Source organism: Suncus etruscus, chromosome X, assembly GCF_024139225.1.
Source record: "Suncus etruscus isolate mSunEtr1 chromosome X, mSunEtr1.pri.cur, whole genome shotgun sequence".
NCBI classification, from domain to species: Eukaryota; Metazoa; Chordata; class Mammalia; order Eulipotyphla; family Soricidae; genus Suncus; species Suncus etruscus.
In genome coordinates, this window is record NC_064868.1 from 5082118 (window position 1) to 5088641 (window position 6524).

General features: G+C 35.7%; 1 pseudogene; it reads right to left on the reverse strand.

Moving 5' to 3' along the window:
* Nucleotides 1-471: 471 nt before the first annotated feature.
* On the reverse strand, nucleotides 472-1629 carry LOC125998735 (26S proteasome regulatory subunit 10B-like; annotated as a pseudogene).
* Between the last annotated feature and the right edge of the window lie 4895 nt (nucleotides 1630-6524).

Genomic DNA, 6524 nt, shown 5'->3' on the forward strand with positions numbered 1-6524 from the left:
TTCTGGATACGCAAAACACCTTCATCCTCTATCCCTGGTGTTGGCCTGTGATGTTTCCCTATTGTCATGCTTGTAGGGTGGATATTTCTACATGTTATGGTGGTGCTCATTGGCTAGCATATGCATGCACCAGGAAGTAAAATGTCTGTTTTCCTCTGGCTCCACTCTTTATGGGTGGAACTGCTCACCTCTGAAGAAAAGAGTCCTCAGGGAATGATGGGCAGAGAGGATCAAATCCCAGGCTGCAGGACAAACAATTGCAGTGTTTCAGGTCAAACAGCAGAGACCAGCTCCATTCAGGTGTCCCTTTAAGTTCTTGATTTTCTGTTTTTTTTTTGTTCATATTATCCATATATGTTTTATTCATACACTTTAATGCAATAACTGCCAATACATGCATTATTTTCCTTTATTTTTACATGAAGTCAGTATCTGTCAAGCATCCATCAAAACCTTATAGTAAATTATAAATTATACAGATTTGTAATCCAATTTCGACTTCAGTTTCTTAGAATCAGCCACTTTTCTGACTGCTTTCATGAAGTATTCCTCTATTACAAAATTATGATCAGCACGAATTGCAAAAATACCTGCTTCAGTACAAACATTTCTCAGGTCTGCTCCATTAAAACCATCAGAAAGTTTCACGATTGCTTCATAATCTATTTCACCATGCTTTGTAATGGTACTTACATGGATTTTCAATATATCTAATATTGCTTGTTCATTTGGCAAATCAATATGTATTTTTCTATCTAATCTTCCTGGAAGAAGCAAAGCAGGATACAATGTATCTGCTCTATTTGTAGCCATGATAAGTTTAACTCTATGAAGAGGGTCAAATTCATCCATTTTGTTTAGCAACTGCATTAAAGTATCTTGAATCTCTCTGTCAGCTGAAATACCCTCAGAAAACCGACATCCACCAATAACATTTATTTCATCCATAAAAATGATGCATAGCTGATGATCTCTGGAATAATTAAAAATTTATTTGATCAACTGAGCACTTTCATTAATATACTAGTCTTTAATAAAACTAGATACAACCTTTAAAAAATTGCAATACAGCTGGCTAGCAACAGCTCATGCCAAGATTGTTTTTCTGGTACCTGGTGACCCATATAACAAATAGCCTTTTGGAGGAATTATTCCTACACTTTGGAATAACTGGGTTTGTAAGAGGTAACTCTCTCAATTCCTGAATCTGCTCAGACAGCCCTCCAATCTCAGAATAAAAACATTTCCAGGATCTTCATGAGACATGTTATAAACCAGTGTATCCACCTCTCTTGGCAAATATCTCATTAAAGTTAAAGTAGTCATAACCAGAATAACTCTTGTTCCTGGCTTCAGCTTACTTTTGTCAAGCTATTGACAATAACCCAAAACATATCTTGGTCCATTTGTGGCTTTAACAATTAATTTTTCTTCATTTAACTGCTCGAGAACTTTACCAACAATCTGTACAACACTTTGTAGGGCCTTAAGATCATTTTCAGACTTTTCATAATGTTTGGTAAGTTCTTTTAATTGTTCTCTTAGCTCCTTGAGACAGATGTCAATTTCCTTGTGTTCCAGGAGCTTCTTGCATTAGTCTTGAAGCGCCTTATCACTAGGGTCCACCATGATGAAAAGCCATGGCTCATGGACTTTTGATTTTTTTGTTTTCTAACATAGGCCTGCATGGCTCTGATATTTACCTTAGTTACTATACTTTTAGTGTGTCCCCTAGATCTTGGCAGTTTGTTTTTCATTGTCATTCATCTAAAGGAATCTTTTTCTTTCTTTATTTCCACTCTGATCTAGCTGTTGTTGAGCAGCATGTTGTTTAGTCTACAGGTGTTAGATTTTATCCACATCTTTTTACAGTCAAAATTGATCTCTGTTGAATTGTGGTCTGATAGGTTTCTTGGTTAATTCTTATATTTGTGTCCTAAGGCATGGTCTATTCTAGAGAAGGATCTATGTGCACTTCTGAAGAATTTGTATTATTCTTTTTTGAGGATGAAACGCCCTGTGCACATCTATTAGTTCTATTTTTTTATTTTCTCATTTAGGGCTCTTATGTCTTTGCTAGTATTCTTCCTAGTGGATATGCCAATTGAAGATAATGTTGTGATAAAATCTCCCACTATTGTCATGTTTCTGTCCATATGTTTCTCCAAGTTTTTGAGCAAGGCCTTACATATTTTGCTGGGCCTACATTTGGTACATAAATGTAAGTCAGCATTAGTACTTCTTGGTGTAATATTGCCCTGATTAATGAGCAGTGTTCATTTTCGTCTCTGAGTATTTTTGAAGTTGAATGCAATTTGCTCTGATATAAGTATGACTGTCCCAGCATTTTGCTTGTTTTCTTGTGGCATATATAATTGATTTCCATCCTTTTCCTTTTGGCCATTCCTGAACTTTTTAGTGTGTTTCCTGCAGGCAGAAGATATCCAGGTTTTGTTTTCTGATTCTACTCTGTGCCTTTTAATATGAAATTTTAGCCCATTGACATTTAAGAAAATTATTAACAGATAGGGTTGTTGTTCTCTTATATTGTGTAGGATTTTTGTTGTTACAAAAATGTTGAATGTTTGGTTTCTATAATTAAACTGTGAGTAAGTTCATGTAGAGTTTGTCTGGTTAGCATATATTTGCCATTTGGATTACTAAAGATTTTTTTCATTTTTATTGTGTCCAAAGTGAATTATAAATCTTTCACAGTAATATTTAAGGCATGTAGACAATGAATATGAATGAGGGGGCATTCCTACCACCAGCATTATCTTCCCTCCACCCCTGTTCCCAGCATGCATAATGTATCTCCCTCCTTTACCCTCCATAATGCTAATGTAACTGGTCCCCACTTGTATAGCTTGTTGTAGATTGGGTATCGATTCTGTTGTCCTTGACTTTGGGTTTGGTGTTCAAGTCTGATCATTTTTAATTTCCACTAAATTTTCATAAGACTGTCTGGTCCTGGTACCATCCATTTCCCTCCCTCAGATTATGAGGCTGAACAAGATGATTCTAGTGATGTGGTTTTGTTGGATATATAAGAAAAGGGAAAAGAAAAAAACTAAAAGAAGTCCATCTAGGTGTTATAAATATCAATTTAGAAGAAAGGGAAAAAAGAAGAAAAAGGTAACAAATCAAAACAAACAAAAACAAAATCAAAAACTACAAAGCAGTAACAATAACAACCAAAAAAAGAACAAATAAAAAACCAAGACCAACAACTACCAAAAAAATGAACAACCCCCCCAAAAAAACAAAACAAAACAAAAACCAACAAAACCACAACATAAAACAGTCAAAAAAAAAAAAAACCAAACAGCAACTACTTAAAAAAGTTTGTATTTCCTCAGCCCCCCCCCATATGCACTAGTAACTCCCTCTGGCACTGTCCCTTCCTGCATAAGCACATAAAAATGGGAAAAAGTTAACTGTTGCAAACATATTCCTATCTAATAGAGAAGGGAACACAAAATTTTTATACTGCGGTGGGACCTTACACCTTAGACACTTGGCATAATGACTTGGCTTAGACTCCAGTAGATTCGACACTGACTTTAGGCACAGATTGCTTACATTTTAGGTTTGACAATCAGAGAGGAGTTCACTGTCTACAAACTCATACTCACATAAATATAGACATTAGTGGTCTATTCTTAGGTTGTTGTTGGAGGCCTGCACCTCAAAGGTGTCTGAGCTCTTAAGAAATAATTGAGTTAAGAAAAGATAAATAATTGGCTAACATACAATTTAAGAGAGAAAGAAGGGTAAAACAAAAGAGAAGAGAGAAGAGAAAAGAATAAGTAAATACGGCAAAAAATAAGTTAATAAAGATTGGGCCATTGCATTGGTGTTGGAGGGTTTTCTACTTTCAAGGCTCTTCATCACTGACCAGGTTGGTTTTTACTAAATAAAGGTTTCAGGGTTATACAGTGGCTGGAGTTTTTTTAGGGTAAGCACAATTTTTACATCTGGAGTACTAAGCAATGTGGTAATGAGGACTATAAGATGTGGCTACACTATGTAGTATTGTCTACTGCATCTTAAATATAGAGGTACTTTTCCTAAGGAGCAACAGACAGAGAGGGTTTTCATTAACATAGATTAAATTGATGAAGAAGAATAAAGGAGGGGCCGGATGATTGCATGAAGGTAGTGCATTTGCCTTGCATGCAGGACTGTGGTTCATATCCCGGCATCCCATATGGTCCCCTGAGCCTTCCAGGAGCGATTTCTGAGCTAGAGCCAGGAGTAACCCCTGAATGCTGCTGGGTGTGACCTAAAAACAAAAAAAGAAATAAAAAGAATAAAGGAGAGAGGAAAAGAAGTAGAGGGGAAAAAAGAAAAAGAAAGAGAAAAATGAAAAAAGGAAGTATTGATTTGTAAAAACGTGTTTGAAGACTGAGCCTGTAACCTAAGTCCGTGGTGCACCAATAATTGTTCCAGTGTTCTGAATTATCATATGCTTTGGGTCCTAATAGAAGACATAAACGAAAGGAAATGGGTAAATTAGAGTATTTTATTGAGACATTGTCGTAATGAGCACTGGATATGGAATCCAGTATGATTGACTACCAAGGTTTAAAATTAGGTTGTCTACACTTTGTTTCCAAGGCCCACTGTGAACAGAGAAGCTGCAGGGTTATTTTATACTTTGTAAAATCAAGGCATTCATTGCTAACTTCTATGTAGTATTCCATTATGTATAAATACCACATCTTCAAGATCCACTCATCTGTTGTTGGGCATCAAGGTTGATTCCAAATCTTGGCTATTGTTCTGAGTGCTGTGATAAGTAGTGGAGTGCATACATACATTGTAATGAATATTCTTCTGTCTTGGAAATACGTACCCAGGAGTTTTATTGCTGGGACATATGGCAGTTCAATCATGAGTTTACTAAGTACCCTCCATACTGTTTTACATAGGAGTTGTACCAGGCAGCATTCCCACCAGCAGTGGATGAGTGTTCCTTTCTTACCACATCCCCACCAACAGAGATTGGTCCCATTATTTTTGATGTGTGCCATCCTCACCGGTGTAAGTTGGTACCTCATTGTTGTCTTGATTTGGATATCCTTAATGATGAGTGATGGTGAACATATGTTCATGAGTCTCTTGGTCATCTGTTGTTGTTCCTTGGAAAAGTGTCTATTCATTTCTTCTCATTTTTCTATGCCTTTATTAGGTTTTGTGAGCTCACCTTCCTGAGTGCTTTGTATATCCTAAATATCAACCCTTTATCTGATGTGTTGTGTGTGAAAATTTGTTTCCATTCTGTTAACTGTCTTTTAATTTTTGCCAGTGTTTCATTCACCATACAGAAATTTTAGTTTGATATAGTCCCATTTATTTAACTTGATGCCATTACTTTTGCCATTGGCATTCCATCATCAAAGAATTTTTGAAGTATAAGTGTTCTGCCTATTTTTTTCTCAATGAACTTTATAGATTCAGGTCTGATTTCCAGGTCTTTAATCCATTTTGAGTTGATTTTTGTGTAGGTGTGAGGTATGGATCTATCTTTAATTTCTTACAGGTGTTTACCCAGTTGTTCTAACACCATTTGTTGAAGAGATGTCTTTGTTCCATTTCAGGTTCTTGGATCCTTTGTCAAATATTAGGTTACTGTATATTTGGGGGTGTATCTCTGGATTTTCTGTTATAACCCATTGGTCTGATACTCTTTTATTGTTCCAGTATCATGCTGTTTTGATGACTCTGGCTTTATAATAAAACTTCAGGTTAGGTAAAGAACTGTCACCCAGTTTCTTGTTTTTCAGTATGGATTTGGCTAACCTAGGTCTTTTGTGATTCTAGATGAACTTTATAATTGATTTTTCTATCTCCTCAAAATGATATCTGAAATTTGATAGGGATTGCGTTGAATCTATATATTAATTAAGGTAAGATAGTCATTTTGATTATGTTGATCCTTCCTACCCATGAGCATGGAATATTCTTCCATTTCCTTAGGTCCTCTTTAATTTTTTTCTGGAGCTTTTTGAAGTTTTTATGATATAGGTCTTTCACTTCTCTTGTCAGGTTGATTCCTAGATACTTGATATATTTAGATACTATTTTTTATGTTTTCTTAAATTTTATTTATTTATTTATTTATTTTTATTTAAACACCTTGATTACATACAAGATTGTGTTTGGGTTTCAGTCATGTAAAGAACATCACCCATCACCAGTGCAACATTCCCATCACCCAATGTCCCAAGTCTCCCTCCTCCCCACCTGACCCCTTCCTGTACTCTAAACAGGCTCTCCATTTCCCTCATACATTCTCATTTTTAGGACAGTTCAAAATGTAGTCATTTCTCTAACTAAACTCATCACTCTTTGTGGTGAGCTTCCTGAGGTGAGCTGGAACTTCCAGCTCTTTTTTCTTTTGTGTCTGAAAATTATTATTACAAGAATGTCTTTCATTTTTCTTAAGACCCATAGATGAGTGAGACAATTCTGCATTTTTCTCTTTCTCTCTGACTTATTTCACTCAGCATAATAGATTC